This window comes from Microcaecilia unicolor, chromosome 5, assembly GCF_901765095.1.
Source record: "Microcaecilia unicolor chromosome 5, aMicUni1.1, whole genome shotgun sequence".
Lineage (NCBI taxonomy): Eukaryota > Metazoa > Chordata > Amphibia > Gymnophiona > Siphonopidae > Microcaecilia > Microcaecilia unicolor.
In genome coordinates, this window is record NC_044035.1 from 18,951,119 (window position 1) to 18,970,108 (window position 18,990).

At 45.9% G+C, this 18,990-nt stretch overlaps 1 long non-coding RNA gene across 1 annotated transcript; it reads right to left on the bottom strand.

Moving 5' to 3' along the window:
• Positions 1 to 1,881: 1,881 nt before the first annotated feature.
• LOC115471430 lies at positions 1,882 to 18,990 on the bottom strand. Its single transcript, XR_003942328.1, has 3 exons — positions 18,978 to 18,990; positions 8,670 to 8,674; positions 1,882 to 2,017 (listed from the first exon to the last, which is right to left on the bottom strand). It is a non-coding gene; the product is annotated as an uncharacterized LOC115471430 (long non-coding RNA).

An 18,990-nucleotide genomic window follows, 5' to 3' on the forward strand; every position in this document is an offset into this window, starting at 1 on the left:
GGGATGCTGTACAAAGAAGGCTTTGGGGGCAGGCCAAAGGCAGCTCTTACATCACTGCCAGCAGCCTGCAGTGAGCAAGTGGCCCGGTGGCGGAGAGAGGAAAGTGAACAATACCGCACCAATCGTTGTTCCAGCACTTGGCGTGTGAACTCCCAAATGTCCCGTGGCATCTCTGTGAGTTCGCCGTGGGGCACTGGGGTGCCGTAGTGCACAGTTTGGGAAACGCTGGCTTATTCTGTTTTGAACATGTTTCACGATCAAATGGTTTCTAAGTCAAAATAAAAATAAATATTTTGTTTCATGCAGATCTCTTTTGTTTAAACATAACTAAGTGGTCCTTTTACAAAGCGGCTTTAAGCCAAAAGTAGGATTACCGCTCGCTAAAAGGGAAGTACTGCTGGGCTACCGCAGAGTACATCCAAAACTTAACTTTTATTTTCTTATTTCCATCTTCCAAAATTCCAGACAGAGGTACAGATCAGCAGGACCCAAACCACTCCAAAACAAGTAAAGTCAGAAACAACACAGTTTATACCTAATTAACTTTGTAAATCTTGTCGGCTAATAGTGTGCTGAATTGGACAATGTTGGCACATTTAGACTGACTCTGGACTTCTTTGTGAAGGTAGCTCTGCCCTCATTATTCAATATCTGTCTTTTAAATAATCATTATAAAAAATATCAATCCTCAAAACAAAAGGAGAAGTTCCCACATTCCATCTTTTTCTTTTGATCTAGGCACAGGAAAAAAAAAAGCTTTTAAATGCTCCCAGGTTTCAACCTAATTCATGTTTAATGTGGGATATAAATGTATAAGTAAATAAATAGAAACTCTAAATGTTGAGCACCTGATTCTCATAACATGATGTCTGTTTTAGTGGCCCTTTACCAGGAGAGAAAAAAATCTCTGCACAATTATGCTAGGGAGTCCCTATAAACCAGCCCCTCCAAATGTCACACCGATAAGTACATAAGTACATAAGTACATAAGTAGTGCCATACTGGGAAAGACCAAAGGTCCATCTAGCCCAGCATCCTGTCACTGACAGTGGCCAATCCAGGTCAAGGGCACCTGGCACGCTCCCCAAACGTAAAAACATTCCAGACAAGTTATACCTAAAAATGCGGAATTTTTCCAAGTCCATTTAATAGCGGTCTATGGACTTGTCCTTTAGGAATCTATCTAACCCCTTTTTAAACTCCGTCAAGCTAACCGCCCGTACCACGTTCTCCGGCAACGAATTCCAGAGTCTAATTACACGTTGGGTGAAGAAAAATTTTCTCCGATTCGTTTTAAATTTACCACACTGTAGCTTCAACTCATGCCCTCTAGTCCTAGTATTTTTGGATAGCGTGAACAGTCGCTTCACATCCACCCGATCCATTCCACTCATTATTTTATACACTTCCATCATATCTCCCCTCAGCCGTCTCTTCTCCAAGCTTTATAACAAATTACTACTCTACCTATGAAAAGTTACTCAGTTATTATACTTCCTCTGAGTGCATCTGTATGCTGCACAAGCCGGCATGTTTTTGAAAATATAAGTGAGATTAAATAAAAATGCTACCAAGAATAAAGAAAGACAACGTGGATTTAGCAGCTCATAGGTTTGTTTGCTTTGTTTTGCGTGGACGGCTGTGCGGGGAAGAGGAAACACAGACTAACCCAACTGGCTTTAATGTTTTGGCGTCAATTTGATCTTCTGTTCTATCTAACCTCCTTGGATCTAATAAAGCCATGTTTTGAGGGGCACCCTGTCAAAAGAAACCGGTCAAAAAAAACAGACAAAAAAGTTCCAAGCAAAAAAAGTTCCCGGCATAAAAGTCCCTGACAAAATAGACTCCTGACAAAAGGGTCTGATGAAATAGATTTACTGAGAAAGTCCACGGCTTGTCACTTGAAAGTCCTGGCACCTGCCTACGGCTTGACTGCACTATCCACACTTGGTGTCTAGTGAGAACCATAAATCTGCTTGACAAGATAATCCAGCTTGATTAAGGAGGTTTCCCTGCCCTGTTTTGTGTACAGTCTATTTTGTCTTGGGTTTTGGGGGGGAGGTTTTTTTTTTGTCATGGTCTGTTTTGGTTTTACTCTGTTTTGTCGGGTTTTTTGTCATGGTCTATTATGTCGGGGTGCCGTTTTAAGGGTGTCTCAGAGACCGGTAAGGTACTGTTTACTACAGAATCACTGGTTGTATTACAAATGTTTGTAGCCAAGCAGGGGAATTTTTCTGCCTTGCTTCCTTCAGATCTTTAGCTTGATTACCTGCCAGTGTTTGGACCAAGGCCTACCTCCCACTCAGGCACCTGGAATCTAAAAATGACCACAGCTAAGTAAACATTTATGTTACAAATGTTCATGTAAAACTTTGTAAAAACACTTTAATTAACCCGACAGGAAGGCTGAGGGACTGGTTAATTCGGTCTTGAGTCTTCCTCACTGTAACTCACAATAAATATCGTCTATTTATTTATTTATTCAAGACTTGGTATATCATTTTAGCTGACTAGCAGAACAAAGCGGTATAAGACTAATAACAAATACAATGAAAGAATCTACAGATGGAGATGGGATAGAGAAACATCCAATCCAAGAAAAAGAAATGATACGATACAGCTAAAATTCAACAAAGCAACTGGAGTACAGAAACCACCAGTGGTGTGCTGGTAAATGTTTAACAACAGGCTCTCTCCCCAGTCCCCTTCTGCGCCCCCCCCCCCCCCAAATTGCAGAGCTGGCTATAGCCGGGGAGAGAGCCTAGGGGGGTGGGGTGGCAATGCATTCCTCCAGGAAAAAAAATTAAATGATCCCAGGTTGCAATCTAATTCATGTTTAATGTGCGATAAAATGCCGTAAATAAATATAAACTTTTAATGTTGAGCACCTGATTCTCAAAGTGAACATATTCCAAACACTATAATGAAAATAAAATGATTTTTTTCTACCTTTGTTGTCTGGTGACTGTTTTTCTGATCATGCTGGTCCAGTATCTGATTCTGCTGCTATCTGTCCTCTTAACTCAGTTTCCAGGGCTTCCTTTCCATTTATTTCTTTCCTTTCCTCCTTTCTTCTTCATTTCTGGTCCTCAGCTTCTGCCTATTTTCTTCATCCATGTGCAGTTTTTCTCCTCATCTCATCTCCTTCCTCACTCTTCCCTCCCCTCCAACCATGTCCAGCATTTCTTCTCGTTCCCCTCCTCTCCCCTGCCCTCCATCCACCCATACCCAGCGACCCTCCTCTCCCCTGCCCTGCATGCACCCATACCCAGTGACCCTCCTTTCCCCTGCCCTCCATCCACCCATGTCCAGCAGTGACCCTCCTCTCCCCTACCCTCCATCCACCCATGTCCAGCAATGACCCTCCTCTCCTGCCCTGCATGCACCCATACCCAGCAGTGACCCTCCTCTCCTCTCCCCTGCCCTCCATCCACCCATGTCCAGCAGTGACCCTCCTCTCCTCTCCCCTGCCCTGCATGCACCCATACTCAGCGACCCTCCTCTCCCCTGCCCTGCATGCATCCATACCCAGTGACCCTCCTCTCCCCTGCCCTGCATGCACCCATACCCAGCGCAACCCTTAGTTCTCTCCCCTCCATCCACCCATGCCCAGCGACTCCCTGCCACCCCCTCCCGAGTTGTTCAGTGAATTCTCCTCCCTCCCTCCTTCCCTCCCTCCCTCCGGATCTGGTCCCTCACTGACTCCTTCTGTCCTTCTAATTCTTCGGAGCAGGCATTCTTGCCTGCCCGCTGCCAGCTGACTCTCCCCCACTGCCGATTCGCACTTCAAAATGGCCACCGAGACTTCAGCAGAAGTCTCGCGAGGCCGCCTCTGGAAGTCTCGATGGCCATTAGAAGGACAGAAGGAGTCGGTGTGGGAGCAGATCCGAAGGGAGGGAGGAGGGAAGGAGGAGAGCCAGAGCCGGCTTGCGATTTTTAACAACCGGCTCGCAAGTCGGCTCCAGCACACCACTGGAAACCACCCAATCGGTGTATAAGTGCATAAGTATTACCATTCTGGGACAGACCGAAGGTCCATCAAGCCCAGCATCTTGTTTCCAACAGTGGCCAATCCAGGTCACACAGGAGAGCAATACAATTTACAAGGCAATTTACAATATTGCTCTCCTGTCTCCCTCTCACCTACTCACTCCCATCCTGTTAGACTGTCACTGAAATGCTTTGATGTTTCACTCATATATACTGTCATCTACCAACATTTGCTTATTTCCGATCTGATGAACACGGGCAACCGTCGAAAGCTAATCAAGAAATGTACTAAGTTATGTCCAATAAAAAAGGTATCATCTTATTTTATTTTCCATGTTTTATTTTGTTTGATTTCTAATGATTAGGCTGAATAAAGGAATAGTTGCTGCCCCTATAAATGGCAACTGGAAGGGAGACAGAGCTTCAGATGGATGAGGGGAATCCAGGGGCGTAGTCAGACTTTGGCGGGAGGGGGGTCTAGAGACCGAGGTGGCACATTTTACCCGCCAATTCTCCCCCGCCACCGCCAGGTACCTTTGCTGGCAGGGTTCACCAACCCCCCCCCCCCCCCCCCGCCAGCCGAAGTCCCCTTCAGCGTCGATCTCTGAGTCCGGCGCGTTCGCTGATCTGGATTCTGTTTCTGTGGGTCCTGACATCCTGCACGTTCCTACGTGCAGGACGTCAAGACTCACAGAAACAGAATCCAGATCAGCAATGCACCCGAGACCGGTGCTGAAGAGGACTACAAAGGTACCTGATGGTGGCGGCAGGGGAAGGCGGGGGGGGGGGGGGGAGGAGTGAAAGCAGGGGGGCCAGGGCTAAATCTGCAGGGGCCCATGTCCCCGTGGCCCCCCTAGCTACGCCCCTGGGGGAATCCAGCCTTGAAGTGGGACCAGGGCAGGGGAAGCCTGTCCAAGGCTGGAGTAGAGCCCTGTGAAATGCACTGTCGGAAGAAGGACAGCCTAAAGGATTGACATTGGGTGTAGGAAGATCAGTCTTGCTGTTATTGTTGACACAACAGGACGGGTACGGCCAGACGGGGTCTGTGTAAAGAATTGAAACTTTCAAAGAATGAAGAAGAGTGGATAAGTTCATCACACATGGTATTGAATGGAGCTGTATATATTAAAAAAAAAGTTCTGATGTGTTCACCTGCCAGTTGCAGAAGTTCCAGTAAAGTTCTGTTGCATTTTATAAAACAACTGGAGTGCAGCGTGGTTATTGGTAAAAGAGTGAGAGCGGGTGCTCCTGGACTGAGAGAACCTTAAAAAAAGGTTGCGGTAAACTCCCAGCACCCCCAGATCTCTATTTCAGACCATTCGACCCACTCCCCAGCTCACGGTGGCTGCCGTGGCCTAGTGGTTACATCACCAGCCTTGTAATCACAAGGTTGTCGGTTCCATTCCCACTGTTGTGCCTTGTGATCTAGAGCGAGCCACTTAACCCTCCATTGCCTCAGGTACAAACTTACAGTCCTCCTGGGACAGGGAAAGACCTGGAATGTAGGTCACCTTGACCTACTACTGAAAAAGGTGTGAGCAAACACCAAATAATGAACACCATATTGGAGTGGAGGAGTGGCCTAGTGGTTAGGGTGGTGGACTTTGGTCCTGAGGAACTGAGTTCGATTCCCACTTCAGGCACAGGCAGCTCCTTGTGACTCTGGGCAAGTCACTTAACCCTCCATTGCCCCATGTAAGCCGCATTGAGCCTGCCATGAGTGGGAAAGCGAGGGGTACAAATGTAACAAAAATAAAATAGATACTATTGGAGATTCTACATGGAATGTTGCTACTGTTGGAGATTCTACATGGAATGTTGCTATTCCACTAGCAACATTCCATGTGGAAGGCTGTGCAGGCTTCTGTTTCTGTGAGTCTGACGTCCTGCACGTACGTGCAGGACGTCAGACTCACAGAAGCCTGCGCGGCCACATTGGTGATGTGCAAGGGCCGACTTCTACATGGAATGTTGCTAGTGGAATAGCAACATTCCATGTAGAATCTCAACTAGTAGCAACAGTGGAGGAGTGGCCTAGTGGTTAGGGTGGTGGACTCTGGTCCTGAGGAACTGAGTTGGATTCCCACTTCAGGCACAGGCAGCTCCTTGTGACTCTGGGCCCCATGTAAGCCGCATTGAGCCTGCCATGAGTGGGAAAGCGCGGGGTACAAATGTAACAAAAAAAAAAAAAAAACTACAAGCAAATTGGAAGTGTGTGTGTGGTCCCCTGTGACACTGCAAGAAGATCTTTGTCAGTTGGAACTGGAGCCGAGCTAGCAGGGTGTGAGACCCAGGTTACATATCTATATAAAAAATGACAGTATGTTATTGCAATACCATATTATCAACGCTCTACTGAAGAGTCAATAGCACATCAAAGAATAATCTGACACATCTTTCACAATTGCCCAAAAGAGCTTATATAAAGCCAGGCTTTCATGGATTTGTGAAACTACAGATAACCATCTGAACTTCTTATTTTCTCTGCCAATTTAGTCCACAGATAAGGGCCAGAATAACAAAAGGCCCAGTTTGAGAGGCGGAAGTTCCAACAAGGAACATATCTTTTGATCACTGAAGAAAGATAGCCAGGAACCCCCATTCAAAAAGCTTTAAATAACAAAATAAAATTCCTTAGCGTCCCTCCGGACCGGCCCAGAAAGTGACTGATGGGTTGTGCACGCCTTCCAGCAGGTGGAGACTTGAGAACTCTGACTCTCGAGAGAGCCAATAAGAGCCCAGGCAAACTAGGGTTAGATTCAGTATTCTCAGTCTCCAGCAGGTGGAAGGAGGGACTGAAGGAAAGCAAATTAGCAGGTAAAATCTAATTTCTCCTTCCTTAGCGTCCCTCCGGACTGGCCCAGAAAGTGACTGATGGGAAGTAACAAAACAGTACATTTATTGGAGGGACCCTAGCAATCCCGCCATAAGCGCATTCGCGCCAAAAACTGCATCCTGACAACACTGTACATACACTCTGTAATGCTTAGAAAAAGAATGCTCGCCAGGGCTCTTATTGGCTCTCTCGAGAGTCAGAGTTCTCAGTCTCCACCTGCTGGAAGGGGTGCACAATCCATCAGTCACTTTCTGGGCTGGTCCGGAGGGAGTGAAGGAAAGGAAATTAGCAGGCAAGATCTAATTTCTTCTTTTAAAAGTTATTCTTGCAGTTACCGGTAACCAGTGTAACTCTTCATGGACCGTTATATGATCAGTTCTCTTTTTTCCCGTAATCATGCGGGCTGCAGTATTCTAGTCATCATGATTTTTGTATTTGACAATGAACCTTATTGGTAATTACAAAATATATTTGTTCGTAAGCATTATCGTTGGTTGTTGTTAAGAGGAATTCACATGGTGTTTTGTTGGCGAGTGCCTTTTTGATAAGTTATTGTTTTATGCCATTAGGTCATTACTCTGCAACCTGGCATTGATTCACAGCACAACAAAAACATTATTTTCGTGTGCTACTGGGCAAAAACCATTTGTCCTATACTAAATTCAGTGTGGAGTGGAGGAGTGGCCTAGTGGTTAGGGTGGTGGACTTTGGTCCTGGGGAACTGAGGAACTGAGTTCGATTCCCACTTCAGGCACAGGCAGCTCCTTGTGACTCTGGGCAAGTCACTTAACCCTCCATTGCCCCATGTAAGCCGCATTGAGCCTGCCACGAGTGGGAAAGCGCAGGGTACAAATGTAACAAAAATAAAATAGATACTATTGGAGATTCTACATGGAATGTTGCTACTATTGGAGATTCTACATGGAATGTTGCTATTCCACTAGCAACATTCCATGTAGAAGGCTGCGCAGGCTTCTGTTTCTGTGAGTCTGACGTCCTGCACATATGTGCAGGACGTCAGACTCACAGAAGCAAAAGCCTGCGCGGCCACATTGGTGGGCCGACTTCTACATGGAATGTTGCTAGTGGAATCTCAAATAGTAGCAACAGTGGAGGAGTGGCCTAGTGGTTAGGGTGGTGGACTTTGGTCCTGAGGAACTGAGTTTGATTCCCACTTCAGGCACAGGCAGCTCCTTGTGTCTCTGGGCAAGTCACTTAACCCTCCATTGCCCCATGTAAGCCGCATTGAGCCTGCCATGAGTGGGATAGTGCGGGGTACAAATGTAACAAAAAAAAAAATCACATTTTTCTCTCAGTAGCAAAATCATTGTTGCGTTGTGATACAAGCAGAGTTATATAAGCCTAAGCCTGCACAAGATTTTTTTTATAATCATAGTGTCCTTATCCTTCCCCTTACTCCTTTATTTGTTTTACTTGCTTTCATTCCTTCCGGAACAGATTATTATTTAATTCCATATGCATGTATAATTTTTGACATGTAAGCATAGATAGGAGGTCATTTACTCATGATCAGTCCATGTTATCCTGCCACAGGGAAACAAAAAGCGGAGAGGAGAATCCTCACGTATAGCAAAAGCAATGGACACAAAAAATGAGGACGAGTTGAAGAGGAAATCCAAAGAACCTTTATTAATGATGAAATGACGACCCGACACGGCCGTGTTCTGGCTTCAAAGCCTGCATCAGGGGGTCAAACAAATCCTTAAAACACAAGAGCCATACGCCATGCGCCCTCCCTGCCCATCTTCAAGTCCTTACTCAAGGCCCATCTCTTCTCCCTTGCTTTTGGCGCCTAAACACCTTCCCCATTCCTGTTACCTACACTGACTACGTAGTCTGTTACCGTTAGATTGTAAGCTCTCTTGAGCAGGGACTGTCCCTCCCCGTGTTTAAACTTGTACAGCGCTGCGTAACCCTGGCAGCGCTATAGAAATGCTATGTAGTAGTAGTAGTAGTAGTAAGAATTAAGCAGTCAACTGTGAAGGGCCTCGACAGCAATACACATAAATGACGTCAGTACTACTGCTTAATTCTTGTGTTTTAAGGATTTGTTTGACCCTGCTGCAGGCTTTGATGCCGAAACACGGCCGTGTCGGGACGTCATTTTATCATTAATAAAGGGGTTTTTTTTGGATTTCCTCTTCAACTCATCCTCACTTTTTGTGTCCACTGATGCTGCCACAGGGTCCATTTTATTTGTATGAGCCCTTCTGCAGATAACACACACTAAATAAAAAAACTCCCTTAATTTCTATGTATGTACATTCAGTTATATATCTATCTATCTATCTCTATTTATTTATTAGGATTTATTTACCACCTTTTTGAAGGAATTCACTCAAAGCGGTGTACAGTAAGAATAGATCAAATATGAGTAATAGACAATTACAGCAGTAAAAACATTCAAAGACAATACAAAGTATGGCATGGTATACTATTTACAATGTCAACACAATACGTAATAGAACATTATAATTGATAGTGAAGGGTAAAGCAAAGTTGTAACATACAGAAGGGTAAGAAAGTAGGAAGAGTTAGAAAGTAAGGTGATTGATTTAAAGAAAGTTGCACATGAGGCCAGAGAAATGGTTAAATATGATCTCAGCTAGGGTAGGAGTGGATAAACATGTCCTGCTGCAGTATGTGCAGCCCAAGTCACTCCTTGTGTGTTTGAGTGAGACTAACAAGTTAGTTACTTCTTCCATTAAAGGCCTGGTTGAAGAGCCAAGCTTTCACCTGCTTCCTGAAGTAGAGATAGTCTTGTGTTAAGCGTAGCCTTTCAGGCAGTGCATTCCAGAGTGTGGGAGCTACTCCGGAGAAGGCTCGCTTGCGGGTATCACATCGTGTAATGTCTTTTGGAGCGGGTGTAGTTAGTGAGAGTCCTTGGGAGGACCTTAGTGTCCTTGGCGGTGTGTGGAGGATCATCCTATTTTTCAGGTACTCAAGGCCATTTCCTTTCAGGGCCTTGAAGATCAGACATAGAGTTTTAAATTTAGCCCTGTATTGTACTGGTTGTTGTGTGTAAATTACAAATAGAAAAAAAATAACAGTAAGCAGCTATAATAATAATCCTCCTCACCACCACCCTCTACCCTTCCAACCCCAACAATAGCTAATTTCTACTACTTCAAGCAATCCTAATCCATCCTGTTAAAATGTCCAGGGGTACAAAATGCAACCCATTCTGAATGCCCTAGAGGGGAGAATATGCCCTATGAGGCACTGTTATGATTTTTTTAATCTGTGGATGAATAAGAAGTCATCAACAATCTCAGGATTCGGTCTAGTTCTCCTGTCTTCCACAGTCCTTCCTGGTATAGAAGTTGTCTTCTTAGAAGATGTGCTGGTAGCAGGATGTACAGGATCCCTAATGCAAATTTTGCTAGCTATGGCCAGCATGTTTGCTTGTTTTTTTCAAAAAATAAACTATTGTCTGCATCAATCAAACATAAATAACAGTCCAGTTCATTAGCAGGCTTCAATGTAGAAAATGACAGGGGAAAAAGATAGCCCCCATCCCTGTGAGCTCTGTCCCCATCCCCGTGAGCTCTGTCCCCATCCCTGCTTCTTCCCTGTGGGCTCTGTCCCCGCCCTTTCCCCGCAGTTACTGCAGGTTCCTGTCCCCATGTCATTCTCTAACCTTAGCTTCAGGAAGAGGCTAAAAACCCTTTCTCTTACGGAAGACTGCTTCATAATAATCCATCATGACTTCTTCCTCCTAGTACCACCCACTATCCTTTCATATAATTTTTTTCGATCTCATAATTTACTTCAATGATATCCAATCTTCTCATACCTCACACTAACACTGTCTGCTTTTGTCTCATCTAGATTGTAAACCGCACTGAACCCTGGACAGGGGATATTAGCGGTATACAAGAATTGATTTGAATTAAGACTTTGTGTATATACCCCTGATGCAGTTGGTCAAATGCTGAAACACAGGCACGTCGGGATGATTTTAATTAATTTAAATGTTGACATTTATAATCCGCTTAACCGTTAAGCTCTAGGTGGAGAACAGACAAATATTTTGAACAACAGGCTCTTGGCACAGGACCAAGTTGCATACAACAGGTAACAGTTACATAGAGGGGCATAATCGAACGAAAACGTCTATCTCCATGGGCGTTTATCTCCAAGAACGGGTCCGTGAAGGGGCGGGCCGAACCGTATTTTGGGAAAAAATAGACGTCCATGTTTTATTCGACAATTTGTGAGCTGGGCGTTTTTGTTTTTCAGCGATAATGGAAAATGAAAGCGCCCAGCTCAAAAACGAATAAATCCAAGGCATTTGGAGGGCCAGGAGTCGTAGTGCACTGGTCCCCCTCACATGCCAGGACACCAACCGGGCACCCTAGGGGGCACTTTTACAAAAACAAAAAAAAAAGGTAAAAGAGCTCCCAGGTGCATAGCACCCTTCCCTTGTGTGTTGAGCCCCCCAAATCCCACTGCCCACAAGTCTACACCATTACTATAGCCCTAAGGGGTGAAGGGGGGCACCTACATGTGGGTACAGTGGGTTTGGGGGGCGGTGTGGAGGGCTCCCATTTACCAGCACAAGTGTAACAGGTGGGGGGGGGATGGGCCTGGGTCTACCTGCCTGACGTCCACTGCACCCCCTAATAACTGCTCCAGTGACCTGCATACTGCTGCCAGGGAGGTGGGTATGACATTTGAGGGTGAACATAAAAAGTTGTGAAACGGCATATTTTTGTGGTGGGAGGGGGTTTGTGACCACTGAGGGAGTCAGGGGAGGTCATCCCCGACTCCCTCCAGTGGTCATCTGGTCATTTAGGGCACTTTTTGGGGCCCTATTCGTGGAAAAACAGGGTCCAGGAAAAGTGCCCTAAATTCTCGCTAAAAACGCATATTTTTTTTCCATTATCGGCGAAAGGCGCCTATCTCTGATCGGCCGATAACCACGCCCCAGTTCCCCCTTCACCACGCCTTTGACACGCCCCCATCAACTTTGTCCGCATCCGCGACAGAGTGCAGTTGAAAACGTCCAAATTCGGCTTTCGATTATACCGCTTTATTCGTTTTTGTGAGATAAACGTCTATCTCCCGATTTGGGTCGCAATATAGGTGTTTTTTTTTTTTTCAATTATAAGCTGGATAGTAAACAAGATTTTAAGAAACAGTTAAATGAGGTTTTTTTTTTTTTTTAAAGAAACAATTACACATTAAAGTTAATACATTAAATGATTTTGGAGGAAGCAGGTTGTGTCATAAACTAAACAGTGAGAGGGTAAATCATTACATAATAAGCAATTAGGTCGTCTCAGTTGAAAGAAACCAATCTTGTTGTGTGGTGTGGGATAATTTGAATCTGATTGGTGTTTGTAATAACACGGTTATAGAGGTAATTAGATTGGAACAGTTTCGGTAGAAACTTCTGAAGTATACTGAGCAATGACAGGGTAAATCATTACATAATAGAGAATTAGGTAGTCTCAGTCAAAAAAAAAATGAAGGAGTCTTGTCTGTTGGATAGTTGAGGCAAGGTTGGGATCTTGAGTTGATTTTAATGTTGTAACGTCTTCGGAACAGTCAGGTTTTTAATAGTCTTCGCTTATTTCCGATCTGACGAAGAAGGGCAACCTTCGAAAGCTAATCAAGAAATGTATTAAGTTATGTCCAATAAAAAAGGTATCATCTTATTTTCTTTTCCATGTTTTATTTTGTTTGATTTCTATAGATTCTACATGGAATGTTGCTATTCCACTAGCAACATTCCATGTAGAAGTTGGCCCTTGTAGATCACCAATGTGGCCGCGCAGGCTTCTGCTTCTGTGAGTCTGACGTCCTGCACATACGTGCAGGACGTCAGACTCACAGAAACAGAAGCCTGCGCAGCCTTCTACATGGAATGTTGCTAGTGGAATGTCAAATAATGTCAAATAATATCTATTTTACTGTCATAGTAATGCTTGAATGTTTTCACTTATATACACTGTCAGCTAGCACATTTGCTTATTTCCGATCTGAGGAAGAAGGGCAACCTTCGAAAGCTAATCAAGAAATGTATTAAGTTATGTCCAATAAAAAAGGTATCATCTTATTTTCTTTCCCATGTTTTATTTTGTTTGATTTCTATTAATAGTCTTCGGAAACTTCGGTAGTCTGATTTCTGGTGGTAGGGTATTCCATAGTTCTGTTTATTTTCCTGGTAGTGTTGTATTGGAGGTCTTTTTTAAATGGCAGGCTTTACGATGAGGAGGGGGATAGTTTTTTTGTCTTGAGATGATCTGAGGGCTCTTTTAGTTTGATCGCAGTAAAATAGTTCTTTATTAAATTACCTTTTGATCATTTTTTTCCAGTTGTTTTTCTTGACTTCCCTTATCTCCTCTTCTTTCTTCACCTGATTTTAAGTCATCTACTTAGGGCCAGATGTATTAAGCATATTTTCACAAGATAGGAGAAATTGTCAGCACGTCTGCCCCTGTAGCACCAATCATGACAGAGTCCTTGTTACTTGTGAAATGACTTCATTTGCCAATCAGATTGATGAACGGGAGGCAGATAACACAGGATATGCCACACCCAAAGATTTCTCTCTGAACCACAGATGCCAAAAATTCAGCAAACAAGTTGCAAATGATACCGTCTGAACCACAAGACCAGGAACTATTTCTGTTATTTTACAGGCGGCTCAAAGATTTAACTTCTGTGGTGCAAGTTGAACCACTGAATACCTTGTTAATGCTGGCAGCTCCTACAGAATAAAAATCCAGTTATTCACATTTCTGGTTACAGGATAAGGAAATGGAATTGACTTGTGTTTCTTCTCAACCATCTGCTAGCAGCCCTAATCCTTTGCTTTTTATTGAGCTGTTATTTTCCAGAAATGACATGAAAATTACATGGTAAAAACAATAGATTATATTTTACACATATTTTCCCGGTAAAATTATGCTGGTGTGAAAAGGAATGTCATGAAGCAAGATGGTGTAAGGCGTTGGTGAGGCCCCACCTGGAGTATTGTGTTCAGTTTTGGAGGCCTTATCTTGTGAAGGATGTTAAAAAAATGGAAGCGGTGCAAAGAAAAGCTACAAAAATGGTATGGGATTTGCGTTACAAGACGTATGAGGAGAGACTTGTTGACCTGAACATGTATACCCTGGAGGAAAGGAGAAACAGGGGTGATATGATACAGACGGTCAAATATTTGAAAGGTATAAATCCGCAAACGAACCTTTTCCGGAGATGGGAAGGCGGTAGAACAAGAGGACATGAAATGAGGTTGAAGGGGGGCAGACTCAAGAAAAATGTCAGGAAGTATTTTTTCACGGAGAGAGTGGTGGATGCTTGGAATGCCCTCCTGCGGGAGGTGGTGGAGATGAAAACGGTAACGAAATTCAAACGTGTGGGATAAACATAAAGGAATCCTGCTCGGAAGAAAGGGATCCCCATAAGCTTCGCCGAGATTGGGAGGCAGAGCCGGTGGTGGGAGGTGGGGCTGGTGGTTGGGAGGCGGGGCTAGTGCTGGGCAGACTTATACGGTCTGTGCCCTGACAATGGCAGATACAAATCAAGGTAAGGTATGCACAAAAAGTAGCACACGTAAAATTATCTTGTTGGGCAGACTGGATGGACCGTGCAGGTCTTTTTCTGCCGTCATCTACTATGTTACTATGGTTCATACAATGTCAGGCACTCTCAACTGATTGACTTTTGGTTCTGATTCTCTTTCTCGGACCATTTTTGTACTCCATCCAACTGTGTGCAGAAGAGGGAGGCAGGGTAAAATGCAAGCGTCAGGTGTATCACTTTGAAGACCCAGAGCTGACCCTGTCAGTGAATCCAATGGACTGGTTTGTGGTCAAGCAGGCTGAATGGGCAGCTGGTTCAGGAACAGTGGTCGTGGCCATTTCGGCAGGCGACGAGGTGATATGTCAGTGACAGAAGAGGAAACTGCCTCTCTTGGTGATCACTAGAAACTTCTTTTGTCAGATGGAGTTTGCAGTGTAGCCAAACTGACGGAAGGGCTGGAGGATGGAGCCGCCACTGAAAGGTTAGTTGAAGAGATTGCTATTAGGAGTGAAGCATATTGTTGATACTTTTGTTGGCCACTTCTATATATATCTGTTTCTGGTGAATCTTCTCCAAAAGTTACTTTGAAACTTGTTTTATTTCTATTGCTACTTGACAAAAAAAATAATAATAATAATTTGAAAGTAAAATTGAGGTCAGTCAGGACTATTATAAAAGACGTTCACTTGGAGATGTATTTGGTGAGAAACATAATAGTCAAATGTATTTGTAAACCTCCTAGTGGTGGAGTGTGGAGTTATACTTTTAAAGATCTTACCCTGCCCCCATCCAGCCACATATGTCCAGCAACCCTCCTCTCTCCCCTGGCCCCCCTCCAGCCACCCATGTCCAGCAACCGTCCTCTCTCCCCTGCCCCCCCTCCAGCCACCCATGTCCAGCGACCCTCCTCTGGACATGGATCAGCTGTGAGGCATGGTTCCCCCCCCCCCTCGGGTTCTGAAGTTGACATCATAATGGCTACGGTGATGTCAGGCTGATCTACGGAGCCGCCCTGACCAACTCGGAACGAGCCATGGTCCCAGGCAGCAAGTCAGAACGTTGGAGGTGAGAATTATTATGTAGGATATATATATTTTTTTTGGGGGGGGGGAGGGTGTTGCCGGGTTCTTGAAGCCTGGATTGGCCGCTGTCGGAGACAGTATGGTGGTACTTATGTGCTTAACTTGATATGTCAGAGTGAGTGAATATATGGCAAAGCCTGTCTCTGTCTCTAAGTTTGTTTCCATTTTTGGGTGTACACCTAATTTTTGTTTCTCAAATGAATCAGTTACGTATTTTTTCTCTTCCCAGGTACTCTCTTGAATTGGCTAGCTTAAGTGTACAGCGCTGCGTACGTCTAGTAGCGCTATAGCAATGATAAGTAGTAGTAGTAGATGTTACTACTACTACTACTTAACATTTCTAAAGCGCTACTAGGGCTACGCAGTGCTGTACAATTTACATAGAGGGAAAGTCCCTGCTCAAAGAGCTTACAATCTAAAAGACAAGTGAACAGTCAGTCCGATAGGGGCGGTCAAATTGGGGCAGTCTGGATTTACTGAACGGTAAGGGTTAGGTGCCGAACGCAGCAATGAAGAGGTGGGCTTTAAGCAAAGACTTGAAGACGGGCAGGGAGGGGGCTTGGCGTAAGGGCTCAGGAAGGTTGTTCCAAGCATAGAGTGAGGCGAGGCAGAATGAGCGGAGCCTGGAGTTGGCGGTGGTGGAGAAGGGTACAGAGAGGAGGGATTTTTCCTGTGAACGGAGGTTACGGGCGGGAACATAGGGGGAGATGAGGGAGGATAGGTAGTGAGGGGCAGCAGACTGAATTCATTTGTAGGTAAGAAGGAGAAGCTTGAATTGAATGCGGTATCTGATTGGAAGTGACCTGAGGAGAGGGGTGATATGATCTCAGCGATGACTGCACTCTACCTGAGTCTTCAGTTTCTTCTTCTGTGGTAACCTACGCCTCATCTTTATGAAATAAACAAATAAACTTTTCTCCCTGCCATTTGTAATCTACAGTGCTCGTTTTGCTGATTCCTATTTGTGAACTATCATCCCCTTAAATAAATGATACATCCTGACTAGACCATCCCACCTCTATGTTAAGCACATAAGCACCGCCATACTGGGAAAAGACCAAGGGTCCATCAAGCCCAGCATCCTGTCTCCGACAGCGGACAATCCAGGCTTCAAGAACCCGGAAACACCCCCCCCCCCGAAAAAAAAAATATATATATATACCCTATATAATAATTCTCACCTCCAACGTTCTGACTTGCTGCCTGGGACCGTGGCTCATTCCGAGTTGGTCAGGACGGCTCCGTAGATCAGGCTGACATCACCGTAGCCATTATGATGTCAACTTCAGAACCCGGGGGGGGGGGAACATGACCCACAGCTGATCCATGTCCAGAGGAGGGTCGCTGGACATGGGTGGCTGGAGGGGGGGCAGGGGAGAGAGGAGGGTCGCTGGACATGGGTGGCCAGGGGAGAGAGGAGGGTCGCTGGACATATGTGGCAGGAGGGGGACGGGAAGAGAGGGTCGCTGGACATGGGTGACTGGAGGGGGGGCAGGGGAGAGAGGAGGGTCGCTGGACATATGTGCCAGGAGGGGAAGGGAACAGAGGAGGGTCGCTGGACATGGGTGACTGGAGGGGGGGGCAGGGGAGAGCGGAGGGTCGCTGGACATGGGGTGGCAGGGGAGAGAGGAGGGTCGCTGGACATGGGTGGCTGGAGGGGGGCCATGGGAGAGAGGAGGGTCGCTGGACATGTGGCAGGAGGGGGAAGGGAAGAGAGGGTCACTGGACATGGGTGACTGGAGGGGGGGCAGGGGAGAGAGGAGGGTCGCTGGATATGGGTGACTGGAGGGGGGCCCAGGGGAGAGAGGAGGGTCGCTGGACATATGTGGCAGGAGGGGGAAGGGAAGAGAGGAGGGTCGCTGGACATGGGTGGCAGGGGAGAGAGGAGGGTCGCTGGACATGGGTGGCTGGAGGGGGGCGGGAAGAGAGGAGGGTCGCTGGACATGGGTGACTGGAGGGTGGGGCAGGGGAGAGAGGAGGGTTGCTGGACATGGGTGGCAGGGGAGAGAGGAGGGTCGCTGGACATGGGTGGCTGCAGGGGGAGAGGAGGGCCGGTGGATATGGGTGGCTGCAGGGGGAGAGGAGGGCCACTGGACATGGGTGGCTTCATCTTGTGTTTGCTATGTGCCTTAACTGACATTCAATTAGGCAGCTGTAGCTCTCAAGAAATTCTTGTCACCTTGGTTCTATTTTGCATGAGGTGCAGAATTTTTTCCTTTCACACATGTATGCGCCCTAAGCAGCAAATTACTAATTTATTCTTGGCACCGATGGGTGGAAGTCCTCAGCGCCAGGACCACCTGGAGCAACACTGCATAACCCGAGCTTCCCCTTAATGAGCCCCACATTGTACCTGTAATGCCAATTTTGTACTAGTGCGGTCACTTCTGGGTTCATGGCTCTTGCTCGGCCCTGCCTCCTGCTATCACTGGTTGCTCTAAACTCATAGATCTGTATCGGGCCCATACCAGCAGCCGCACCATGGGATGCCACCACCCCCGAAGCCACCAGTACTTCTCCAAGTCCCTTCTCTGGTAGCCAATCACCAGTGCAGCTAGCAATCAAAGGTCAAGGGGTCAAGGTTCACGGATTTGATATACCACCTTACTGCGGTGCAAACAAAAGTGGTTTACAGTCACTCATCAGGGCTCCCATGTTTACACTGAGTTCTTTGATCAGCAGGAAGACAAACTACACAGAGGGGCATTTTCGATATGATGTCTAAGACCAACTTTGGATGTTTTACTTAAAACATCCAGTTTTGGAGGGCTCCAGTTTCCACGTCCAAACTGGTATTTTTGAAATTTATTTTTGTTACATTTGTACCCCACGCTTTCCCACTCATGGCAGGCTCAATGCGGCTTACATGGGGCAATGGAGGGTTAAGTGACTTGCCCAGAGTCACAAGGAGCTGCCTGTGCCTGAAGTGGGAATCGAACTCAGTTCCTCAGTTCCCCAGGACCAAAGTCCACCACCCTAACCACTAGGCCACTCCTCCACTGTTGCTACTATTTGAGATTCTACATGGAATGTTGCTATTCCACTAGCGAAGTCAGCCCTTGCAGATCACCAATGTGGCCGCGCAGGCTTCTGCTTCTGTGAGTCTGACGTCCTGCATGTCAGACTCCCAGAAACAGAAGCCTGCGCAGCCTTCTACATGGAATGTTGCTAGTGGAATAGCAACATTCCATGTAGAATCTCCAATAGTATCTATTTTATTTTTGTTACATTTGTACCCTGCACTTTCCCACTCATGGCAGGCTCAATGCGGCTTACATGGGGCAATGGAGGGTTACATGACTTGCCCAGAGTCACAAGGAACTGCCTGTGCCTGAAGTGGGAACCGAACTCAATTCCCCAGGACCAAAGTCCACCACCCTAACCACTAGGCCACTCCTCCACTCCAATCATGTTTAGACTTTTTTTTTCTATGAAGTCTTGTCAGAAATACATTCAAATCACAAGGGGGCATATGTCAGGGGCGTGTTAAGGCAGGATCTGTGCTTCCTAACATTCGGACGTTTT